Raw genomic sequence first — 13,150 nt, forward strand, 5'->3', positions numbered from 1 at the left:
TTTGTGTTTGATACAATTGTTTAAGTTGAAATTAACACCAATTATTTATTTTATTTAACTGCTACTATAGACAAATGCTGATGTTAAGTGTTTGTTTGCACAACCAATGTAATGGCACTTCAGTTCATATGGCAGTACATTTAATATATCGCTATACGCTACTTTTTAATTCATTTTTGGAATTTGCGTATAAGAATGCGATTAATCGCGATTAATCGCGATTAATCAGGGAAATAATGCGATTAATTGCGGTTAAAATTTTGAATCGTTGCCCAGCCCTAATTTCCACACAATGCAAAACTGTAGCATACAGTTAGATGATGGTGGGCAGATGTGAGTGTGTCTCCAGAGTTACTCTTCAGGCAGGTGTTGGAAATAAATGTGTTTATTTCACGTTTAGATGGAAAGCTTCTCCTGTGCTCTGTGGTTTCTCAGAGATCATCTTCATCTCTTCAAAGTGATGTCAGACATCTTTGTTCTTCAGACATGACCTTGGAGAAAATCCATCTCTCATACAAGCTGTCATCATTTCTGTTTTATTATGAAAGACTGATTGTATGTTTTTAGTCCTTGTATGCAGCAGGATGTGTTGGCAGTCTTTTTGATAAGCACTTTGCAAAATAAACATTCTCTCTACTCTCTCTATTAGATAAGGTATGAGGAACAATTCAAATGAATCACACAAAAATCTAAATAAACTACCCAAATGTCTTCAGACACAAACTACATGAGGGCCTTAAAAATGACATTCATTTTCAAATAGAGAAAAAGAAAAACATGAGCATAGAGGTGCTGCAGGTGACAGACTATCCAGCAGTTTGACTGTGTTTGGGTACATTTACAAATAAAGTTTTACACAAACAACAAAGAAACCAGTGTTCATTCAACAATTTTAAACTCACTATCACTATCAAAATCATCATTCACTGCACGAAAACCAAGTTATCGGGCCCGTACACGCTGTGATACAGCCGCAAATGATCACCATTCCTGGTCGATCACGGAAATTCCCCCGAAATATCCATCTGCCGCATATGAACGGAATTTCCCGGGAAGGAACCTGCGAGGGGAGGGGGGGCGATGTGTTTAGCATTCTCACCTCCCGCTGACAGAGGTGCGAAATGCTCTTATTAGCATATTGACTGTCAACAGTCTAGCCAAACACACCCTGCTGCAGCCATTGGTTGAAAACGACAAGGATTTGAATTAAAACGTCGTGTGATGAGACGGAATGATATTCTGTCTATTGGTCAGCTTTCAACTGACAAAACGTATCCCCTCCCATTTACAACAATTGCCCCATAAAAACTAAATTAAAATGTACAATCTACTCGATAATAATTTCATTGATATTCTGTCTTTAGGGTTTTGCTCCGGGGTTATCACAATTCTTGATTTGCCTTCCGTTTTCAGAGTTTCAGAGTTCTGTCTTTAGGGTTTTGATTCCGGGGTTATCACGATTCTTGATTTGCCTTTCATTTTCAGAGTTCGAGGGTTGCAATGTACTTACGAGGCTATTCCACTCATACAGACTGACTGACCCCCAGCAGGTTTCGGGGGATGTAGCCCTCCTTGTCCCCACAGCGGGGCCCACCACCACTGCCTCTCCTCCTGGTCCTCCCTGCGCAGGATGGTCATGCAGTCCCCCTCCCTGAAGGACAGCTCGTCCTCAGCCTCCACCTCATAGTCCCACAGGCCATACATCACCCCTCTGTTCATGATGCCCATCTTCTCCTGAACACCTGTAAAACACACAAACACACACACACACACACACACACACACACACACACACACACACACACACACACACACACACACACACACACACATTAATAAAATCCGGCCATACACCACCCCTGTGTTCATGATGCATTTCCAGCACACAATGTACACCGGGCCAGATGAATACAACCACAATTCACCACTGCTTCTCAAACACACACACACACACATATGCATACACATGCACACAACCACACACACACAGTATAACTCTTAAGAGAGAGGAACACACTTTATGTTAATGGAGTAGTAACCAATGCAGGAGCGTCTTAGCTGCCAAACCCAGCCAGCATCAAGCAGAGAAAGTGCTGCAACGAATGAGAGAAGGGAAACAAGAAGCACTTCAGCAGCACTGTCTGACGCCACAGATTGCCCAGTTCACTCCTACAGGGAGTGCAGCAGTGGCGGTCCGTGCATTTCACGACTAGGCCTTCAGCGATGTCCTACACGATGTTAAACTGAGTGAATCCACCTCCTAATACCATCATTATGACGCCATGGCTCTCGAACCAGTATATTTTATACAGAAAGGCAGTATAAGTGAGCATTGCATCACCTTAACATAGTCGAGTACAACAGACTTTATTAATATTTCCGGAGCATTTCAAATCAATACACCCGTATTAACAATACATTAAGAGTAGTAAACTCTAAGTTATATGATCGCTTGGATATTACTGTCACAACTTAAAAATAAAAGGCGATTTTCAGGGATTAGTCTACAAAGTTTTATTAAGTCCACCAAAAGTAGCCTATGTGACTCAATGTGAGGTTTAACAAGTTTAACAAGTAACATCGCATTGTCCCACCTGCAAAGCAGTTTCATTAAACTTCCCATCCTCACGATATCCAGTTTTTCTTGAAAGTTCCGTCTTGAAAATGGCGTTGTAATTGTATCAAAAACTGAAATTATCAAGTTTGTGTAAACTAATTTATTTGAGTTGGTTAATGTAATTATATTTAGTCTTACCAATTGAAACAACTAGAAGAATAAGCATTGAAACCGATGTACGTCGTTTTAGCCAGCTAAACTGAGCACTGAAGCACTGCACCGGTCTGCCTCAGTATCCAATCAAAGGACGTTTACGTGTCACGTTCAACACGAGGAAAGAAATCTTCCGGGCCTTCTAGAAGGCCCAGTGTCGCCAACTCGAAATCTGATTGGTTGTCACAACTGTCTGTTTCAGTTCATTCAACTTAAATGAACTGAAACAGCAAGTTGTGATAGCCAATCAGATGTACACGGGCCTTCAATGTGAATTCTGACGGCCTCAGGGAAGATTTCTGTTCTCTGGGAAGATTTCAAGGAGCGTGGCAACACATGATAGCGGAAATATGATTGGATGAAAGCTCTAACATAAATGAACAACGCTGGAAGCATGAAATGAAGATAATGGACTATGGGGAATCATTTAATACATATTTATGAAAAGAAAATATTAAAATTAAATTTATTTTATTACATTTATTTTCTGATGATGTTTAGGCCAGCAGAGAAGGCCTTGAAGGCCCTGACGGACCGCCACTGGAGTGCAGAGCATAGTTACGTCAACATCTCACTCTATCGTCCCTATGAAAAAAGCAAGTGAAAGAGAACCTACCGACATGCTGCCGACAGCTGACATGGAATGCAGAACGATGTGAGGAACAGGCGCTACGTTGGCCAATGACGAGTCGTTTCACAGACAAGTGAGCAGGTGGAGCTGGAGTCGCGGCTGACAGGTACGCAGGGAACCCCTCACAGACACACACAGAGACAGCGCCAAGATGCCCAGATGGCATCTCCTTGCTCATTTATAGATTTGACAACCGTATGGGGTGCCAGTTATCCACTCAAAGAATAAGTGGGGAGAGAGAAAGAGCTAACAAGCACAGCCACGGTGCAAAATCAGTTCCACCAGCTACAATTTACCCCACACCTTTACCACGACGATAGGCCACATATGCCCTGACGGCCTGGACAAGACAAGCATAAAATAGCGTTCACAGTTATTGCTTGGATATTACTTTCATGCTTTATCAGGTAATTGTGACAGGAAAATAACATAAATATGTCTGTCATGGCAGATTCAAAAGATAGAATGAAGATGACTTATTTGGGTGGGCAGAGCAAAAATTTGGGTGGAATTTTTCTGCTAGATTGAAGACAGTGACCCTCTCACAGATACACCCTTAAAAACCCACTCAGACAGAGATGGTGCCAACCAAGGCTGGATCTAGAAGTGGGCAGTTCTCTCCTATGCAACACATTCCTCCCCTGACCCAGGCTCCCCATCTTATGTGTGCACACAGGCTCTGGAGATTCTCTAAATACTTCTTGACATGTTCGTCAAATGGCAGGAAACACAAAAAGAAACATTTATAATAATGTCCTTCAAGCGGTGCTCTGGTTTCACAACAGAGTGGAGAGGAAGGGAAAAGCTGAACTTGGGGAAATAAAGAGCTGAGCCCACTCCCTCTCATTCCTGCCACACTCTTGCCATACATCCTTGTAGGTCGCTTTGGATAAAAGCTTCTGCTAAATGACAAAATGAAATGTAAATGTAAAATTGTTGCTTGCCGTGCATCTGTTGGTGCCCTCAGCCCCAAACGCCACCCATGCACATACGCACGCTCACGCACACACACATGCGCACACACACACACACACACACACACACGCGCACACACACACACACACGCGCACGTGCACACTCACACCCATGCACGTGCACACCCACATGCACACACACACACACGTACAAACACATTCACGCGCACACACACACATGTGTATGTGCACACACACACTCACACAGATACATGCGCATCTTGACTGTCATCAATCAATCACTAACCCAGAAGCTGGGTTACAGATAACAACCCAGCATGAATTAAAATAACCCAGCTAATTTACCCAACAGATTCAACCCAGCATTGAAAGAACAGCGCAGCTTTTTGCAGCAACCACTAATGTGTCCCAGTCCAATCTCACCCTGAAGTCTATGACAAAAATAACCAGCAGGTAAACAAACCGTTAAATATAGGTCTGCAATTCTGGTGAAAAGTTGTTGATATTTGAGTTCAACAGCCAATCAAACTGCGTACGACCCTCCCTTTCCATGCTCCTGATTGGCTGGGATTGTCCAGGAGCAATTTGACAGAAGTAGAACTGTGGACATACCTTGTATTTGTGTAAAGATGGCTTTTCTGGGAAAGAAATGAAAAACACATCTACATGTTTTCACAAACGTTCTTCAATAAAATCAGACATACAAATAAACGTACATATACTGTACATGTAAACGTATTTAACACAAATGCATATGGAAGAAACAGAAAGAGGGGGGAATACCATTGTAGTATTTTACCTTTCTTGTTACTGTAGAGAGAGAGATGAGTGTGAAAGAAAGAGTTAAACATTTATGACAAGATATTAGTATCGCCCTCGACACACCTTAAACTGTGAACCAGTCCAGCCAGTTCTCTGCAAGGAGAGTCTTAGCTTCAAGGAACTGGATTCCTGTAAACCAAGCGAACGGTACCTCAAACATACTCTTACTATACTCATACAAGTTCGATTCACTAAATACAACTGGAAGCACTTGAAACTCAAAGGAAATGGATACCACTACATTAAAACAGATGGGTGAAGTTTAAAACACACTGTAAGTACCATTTATTTGTGTGTAATTGTCCATGTATATTGTTATGGCCGGCTTGTGGGCAACATAAAAGAAGGGAGACAGACGACAAAGCTTTATTCCAAATTATGTTTGTATTAATTAAATCCATGCTAAAATATAAAGAATAGGAAAACTTGTCTTGGGGTTTGATTTATGTATGGATTAGAGTGTGGATCAGGCCACTTTTTCTGTCCTAGCCCGGTCCGCGTCCGACAGAGTAGGGATCGACAGCCAAATATTTTTTTCCGAACCCTACCAGAGCCCGATGGAGTCAATGTTGTAAGTGTTCATTCTAATATCACATTTACGTATGTTTTTTTATGGATAGCCTGCCTTTATTAAACTGGGCATCAACAAATAAATGTCCTGGGTTGGGTATCCAACCTCTGGTAGGAATAGGTTTAAGCGGTGTGAGGGTGGATAGGAATGGATTGAAAGTGTGTGTATGCATCAATAAGAGGAAATTTAAGAATGAGGTGAGCTGAGAGAGAGGGAGCCACAGGTGTTTCATCTCCTACACCTTCCCAGTATGTTTATTAAATCTGTGTTACAGGAAGACACTCTGGCTAGAGTCTACTCTACACAGCTGCGTGACCATGAAGAATGACCAGGACATGGATGATCCTGGAAACATGAGCAGCACATCAGCACAGACCAATGCAGGGTGAGTAAAAAAGCATGAATTCAGTCTCTCAAACACAAACCTGCTTAAAGACGCATTCAAGCATGCACACACACACACCAAACGCATATTGAGATGAAATGTAATTACAACTGCCAGTGAAGAAGAATTTCCATCAAATAAACTTTTTCCAATAACTGGCTGGGATTAGTGTGCAATTCGGCAGCCAATCCTCTCTCTGCAAGTACTCACACCTAACCACCTCTTCTAGCCAATAAAACAACTGCCAAGCCATAGATTCTATAGTTTGAGTTCAAGTTAATTAACGACCCCAAGTAGTTTGTGAGCGCCTCAGCCACAACCACTGGTACGCTCAGCTTCAGACAACTTCTCAGAAGCCTCAGACAACTCCTTTAGAGCTTGTTTTACCTCGGTTAAGTTGTTTGAACTTCAAATAAGCGTCCAGGCCCTAGTCTCAATACCCAGCCCAGTCGACAATAAGTAAAACCTGTGTTTTATCTTGATTATGTTGAAGTTTACTACTAGTCTCAGTACAATACACTGTGGAACTTGATGTTGTCTTCCGACATCGGCCAGCAATGTCCAGTCCCATGCTTTGCCCCATTTACCAGTACTGTTTGTACGTGCCTGTTGGTCTCTGCCCCTCTTACTTCACTAGTCCACCCATCAGAATGCTTGATTTAGAGAGCTGATAGTAATCATATTTGGCTTGGTAGCTGGCCGTGGGCTTAGATGCCGTTATCAGAGATCTCTTGAGAGCGATGTCCACCGACATTTATTGCACAATAAGTCAAATCCATGTGAACCTTTTTTTCTTCTTTACTTACGATACATATTAAAGGAAAAATATAATAAAAAGGCTTAAGGCCTTAAAAAAGGTAAAGGCTGAAGCTTCCCATCCTGTGAATGAGTGAGTGAGTGTGTGTGTGTGTGTGTGTGTGCCAGTGGAGGCTTCTCCATTGAGGAGAGGGAGGAAGATCCTCCTTAACATTTTGAGAATAAAAAGTGTACTTTGCCCAGACTACTGTGATTAATTAAAACCCTTAGATATGACTACTTTAATACCTTTGTATATGTAATGTTAGTTTCCCTGGGTAAAGATGACATTAGCACCCCCTATCGCTATCGAAAATTACTGCCGGAGGACCTTCCTCCCTCTACCCTCCATTGACTCCCATTATTTTCTCTGCCTGCGCTGGCGGCTGGTGGAATGCGTTGACTTCAATGGCAGAGAGGAGGATCGTAAAATTCTAGAGGATTCTGAGAGGGTGTGACTAGTTAAGGGGTCTGGATAGCGCTAAAATCTATTAACGAATAGGCTGGAGTCACGTCTGCGCTATGAACCAATAAGCAGAAGCCCTGGATATGGTGGGTGGGGTTATCCCCTCAAATCTAGCAAATTAGCAAATAAAGTAAATTATGGAAACCGAGGACATTGTTCATGTTTTATTACAGAAACTATTCCATGGGGTGAGTTACAATGACAAGTTGGCCATTAAAGCAACAGGTAGACCAATTCCAAAGATTGAAATCACCAAAAGCAACGGCAGAGTCAGTGTCGTGAGTGCTACATGGTTTGCTAGGTGACTGGTAGCATTACCAACAATCGGTTATATTGCTGGCCCTGTCTACTAATGAATGTCAACTCTCCAACGTGGTCTTTTCATGGATTTACTGATATAAAAAATATTGACAGGGCAACCAAGCGCCACGACAAATGTCAAGACCACGTTGGTGCTGTTATCCGCCTTTCATTGCTAGGCGGCACCATGCCTATAGAGCTGTTAGTAGGATGAGGGTGTGCGGCTGCAAATTCAACAGCACAACGCTAAAGTGCGTGGCAATAGGGAGGTGGTAAAACGTCTGTTAGATGCAACGACTTACCTAGGCATGCTAGAGTTGTCATTCAGGGGGCATGACGAAGGGGAAAATTCTGACAACAAGGGCAATTACAGGGAACTTGCGGAGGTGATAGCTAAGTATGACCGTGTTCTGGCAGAACATCTGGAAAGCTCCACCGTCTTCACAGGCATGTCATAAACAATCCAGCAGCCATTCACCATTCGATTGAAACAGAGCTAGAAAAGGAACTTAACCGGGCACACTTCTTTTCCTGGCAAATTGACGAGACCACAGACATTAACTGTCATTCTCAGCTGTCTGTCATCTTGCGCTATGTTGATGACCACGGTACAATTCAGGAACGCCGTTTTTCTAGCCAATAATACTTGCGCAAAAGGATGTAAGTGAATGATTCAGAGCATGATGCATTTGAAATGGCATCAATTATGGTCTTGTGTCTTCATTCTTCTTAAAACAATTGTAGCTGAAAATATTCATTCATTCAATTACAACCAATAGCTTCAGTCATTGAGTGGAAAAAATAGGCCCAATGATTGGCCCAGAATCTTTTATTTAGTTTTACAAATCAAGAGTAGTCCTGATTTGACTTATTGGCTTTGCATCCTTTCCTTCTGGCCTGGACTAGTCCTTCAAAGACATGCTGCCCACCAGCTTTCAAAGTACAATGCTGCCACTTGTGAATTTATCAATTTTATTCACATAATTATCCCTCCCGGCTATTTTGTGCTGTAGTTCACCAAAACACCCTGAAACAACTTGAGTCTCACATACTTATGCCACCAACAGTACAAACGGGCCAATGGCAACCAAGCGCGCAGTCCTTCCTCCCTCACTTTAAAAACCACCAGCCGCCACTGGTGTGTGCATGTGTGTGTGTGTGTGTGTGTGTGTGTGTGTGTGTGTGTGTGTGTGTGTGTGTGTGTGTGTGTGTGTGCGTCTCTATGTGTCTATGTGTGTGTCTGTGTGTGTGTGAGATGGAGAGATGTTCATTCTCCATTGGTGCAGATATTGTTTTATAACATTAAGTGTGAACATATTCAATCATTCCACAGACAAATGAGTGTAGGTTGATTGGTTTCTTGTATCTTGTTGTGTTTGCAGACGACACAAACACAGACCTCCATCTCCAGTTACCAGCTGTGTGTCCATGAAGAGTGGACATTCTATGCTTGATCATATTAACTTCAGCAGTGAACCAGTTCCATTAAATCTAGAGTGAGTAGTTTTTGTAGTTATTCAGACATGTCAACACAAACACAAACACAAACACAAACACAAACTCAAACACACACACACACACACACACACACACACACACACACACACACACACACACACACACACACACACACACACACACACACACACACACACACACACTAACACACACACAAACAAACACACACACACAAACAAACACTGTTATGAAAGAGGATCAGTAAGAATAAAAGCTAAAGGCTGAAGACTGATCCATAGCAAAACGAAGGTAAAACCTAAACTCCATTATGGAAAACATGTAAAAGTGTATCTGTTAAAGTGTGTGAGAGAGATAATTAGATGTGTTTTATGTGTGTGTGTGAGAGTGAGTGATTAATGAATTATATATTGGTGCAGATACTGTTTCATAAAGTTACGAGTGAACACATTGTTTTATTCCACAGAGAAATGAGTCTACATTGATTGTTTTTGTATGTCTCCTTGTGTTTGTAGACACACACACATCCCTCCATCTCCACTGCCCTGCTCTGTGTCTGTGAAGAGTGATCAGTCCATGCCTGAACCTCTTAACTTCAGCAGTGAATCAGTTTCATCAGTTCTAAAGTGAGTTGTTTTGTACAAGTTATTTAAACATGTCAGTGTTGTCACATACACACACAGACACACAGACACATGCACACTGATGTGAAAGAGGATGGGTAAGATCAGATAAAAAGCTTTAAGGCTGTAGACTGATCCATAACATGGCAAAAGTATAACCTAAACTTCATAAGGGAAAACATGTGGAGGTGTATCTGTTATAGAGAGAGAGAGAGTGTGTGTGTGTGTGTGTGTGTTTGTCAAGTCTATGAAGGCCATGTAGAGAGGCAGTCCTTGTTCCCGACACTTTTCCTGAAGTTGGCGAGCAGAAAAGATCATATCAGCTGTTCCCCTGGATGGGCGGAAGCCGCACTGTGATTCAGGGAGTACCTCCTCAGATAGTGGTAGCAGGCGGTTGGCGAGGACACGAGCAAGCACTTTGCCCGTTGTTGATAAGAGCGAGATGCCCCTGTAGTTTCCACATTCAGCCTTGTCCCCTTTCTTGAATATGGTGACAATTTGGGCGTCCCGGAGCTCTGAGGGGAGCTCTTCCTTTTCCCAGATCTTGAGGAGTAGATTATGGATCTGGTGCCAGAGACTTGGTCCTCCTTCCTTTAAGATCTCTGCAGGGATCCCATCAGGACCAGCGGCCTTGTTGTTCCTGAGATTCCTGATGGCATTGTGAACCTCAGTTAGGGTAGGTGGTTCCCCCATGTGTTCTCTGATGGGACTCTGCGGGATATGGCTGGCGATGTCTGGTTCGGCTGAGCTGTCACGGTTCAGAAGTTCCTGGAAATGCTCCTTCCAACGTGCGTTGATGGAGTCATTGTCTTTCAGAAGTGTCTGTCCTTCATTTGAGCGCAGGGGATTTAAGCCGCGGTGGCTAGGGCCATAGACAGCCTTAGTGGCACTGAAAAAGCTTCTGGTGTCACCCGAGTCTGCCAGTCTCTGGAGTTCTAATGCCTTTTCTGTCCACCAGTTGTTCTTGAGCTCCCTCACCAATCTCTGAACGTCAGCCTTGGCTCTAGAGTGTGCTGCCCTTTTGGCCTCACATGTTAAGTCATTTTGCCACACTCGGAAGGCTTTTCGTTTTCTGGAGATAAGTTGTTCTATCTCTATGTCATTTTCATCAAACCAGTCCTGATGTTTCCTGGACTGATACCCCATGGTGGTTTCGCATGAATTAAGGATGGTGGATTTGAGAAGGTCCCAGTGCTCTTCGATGTTATCAGGGTATTCTTGCTGAAGGCTTTCTCCGAGAGAGCCCTGAAGTAGCTGCTGGGTGGCGGTTTCATTCAGGCTGTCAAGGTTCAGTCTTCGCCGGGTCTGCTTCTTCTGAATCCTCCTCCTCTTTTTAAGTTTGATGGACATTGTGGATCGGATGAGGCGGTGGTCTGTCCAGCAGTTGTCAGAGTCTATCATGGCCCTTGTGATGTTCACATCACAGCGGTCCCTGGCTCTTACGATGACATAGTCAATGAGGTGCCATTGCTTGGAGCGAGGGTGCATCCATGATGCCTTGAATTTGTTTTTCTGGCGATAGAGAGTGTTGGTGATGACGAGGTCGTGCTGAGTGCACATACTCAGAAGCAGCACTCCGTTGGAGTTGATGTTACCAATGCCCTCCTTGCCAATAGTGCCCTTCCAAAGGTGTTGGTCCCGGACGACCCTGGCATTGAAGTCTCCAAGTAAGATGATCTTGTCCTCCCTGGGGATTTTTGACAGGGTTTCTTCCAGGCAGGCGTAGAAGGCTTCTTTTTCTTCCACGTCAGAGTCTAGGGTAGGGGTGTAGGCACTCACTACAGTCGCTGTCTGGTTGTTGACCAACACCAGACGGATGGTCATGAGGCGCTCGCTGATCCCCACAGGAAGTTCGGAGAGGTGGTTGACAAGCTGGTTGTTGATGGCAAGTCCAACTCCATGATTTCTGGCCTCATCGGCTGGCTTTCCTTTCCAAAAGAAAGTGTAGCCACCTTTCTCCTCCTTCAGCTGCCCTTCACCTGCCCGTCGTGTTTCGGAGAGAGCAGCTATGTCAATCCGGCATCTCTGCAGTTCTCTGGCGATGATGGCGGTTCGTCTCTCAGGTATGTCACTGGAGGTGCTGTCCGTCAGAGTGCGCACATTCCAGGCTCCAAAGTTAAATTTAAATTTTCTTAGTTTTCGACCGCGAAATGGGGTGTTCCCTCTGGATGCGGTAATCCAGTCGGGAGGTATGAGGCAGGCTATTTTTAGGGCACCTTTTCTAGCCCCTTCCCCATGTGGGGTAAGCAGAGCGGATCCTGAATAGGGCTGCTTAGTCATGGGTGCAGCTGCCGAAGAGCTCTTCTGCCTCGTTCCAGGAGCCCAGCGACTGAATCTGACACCCATCGCCTGATGTGCCAGCTCATGACTAGGGGCTTCCAGACTACACAACCCTGCCCCCGTCGCCACTTGCTGGTCGCCATAGGACTTAATCCGGGGTGGTAGGGTGGATTCCCTTTGTGGAGGACGCCTATGCGTGGCGTTGTTTAACGTGGGGAGGCTGGTGCACAGACAGCCACCGCACGGTCCTTGGCAGGTCTGGGTCAGGATCCAGTGGCATGGAGTCCAAGACGACTGGGGACCCATCTCTGCTGCAGCCTTCATCCGCCTTCCCAGCCGTTGTGAAGCTCCACTTAAGTCAGCCATCATCCTCCGCCTGTTCTGCCGTTGAGGTCTTTTGTCTTTTTTGTCAGGGATCCCTCCCTTAGACGATTGCTATGTCTTGCATGCTCACGAGCTCCATCTGCCCGGGTGCAGTTTAATGTCTTGCCCAGGACCTGTGGAGTATACTATCAAGGTATGGATGTCATGACAAGTACATCCGTGTACTGAGGCTACTGCATGACGGCATGCTAGCCACAGTGCTCAGCAACGGTGGCTCTGTATCTGAGCCATTTACCGTTGAAACTGGAGTAAAACAGGGATGTATCATTGCCCCCACCCTATTTGCAATCTTCATTTCAACAATACTCCACCTCACTGGCCAGGAGCTGCCACAGGGGATTCCAATCCTCTACAGGACTGATGGCAGGCTCTTCAACCTTAACAGGCTCAAAGCCAAGAGCAAGGTCAGGAATACCACCATCATGGAGCTGCAATATGCTGATGATAACGCCATTGCAGCACACTCCCCTGAAGACCTCCAGGGCATCCTAAATGCCTTTGCCAAGGCATACAGAGCCCTGGGCTTGGCCTTGAACATCAATAAAACTCAGGTCCTGTACCAACCACCATCCAACCAGCCATCACTCCAGCCCATCATCAAAGTGGATAACACCACCCTGGAAAGCGTCGACCACTTCCCCTACCTTGGCAGCCTCCTCTCTTCCAAAGCCGATATAGACTGTGAGGTTAACCATCGCCTGAGCTGCGCCAG

The sequence above is a fragment of the Sprattus sprattus genome (genome assembly GCF_963457725.1).
Source record: "Sprattus sprattus genome assembly, chromosome: 1".
Classification (NCBI taxonomy): domain Eukaryota; kingdom Metazoa; phylum Chordata; class Actinopteri; order Clupeiformes; family Clupeidae; genus Sprattus; species Sprattus sprattus.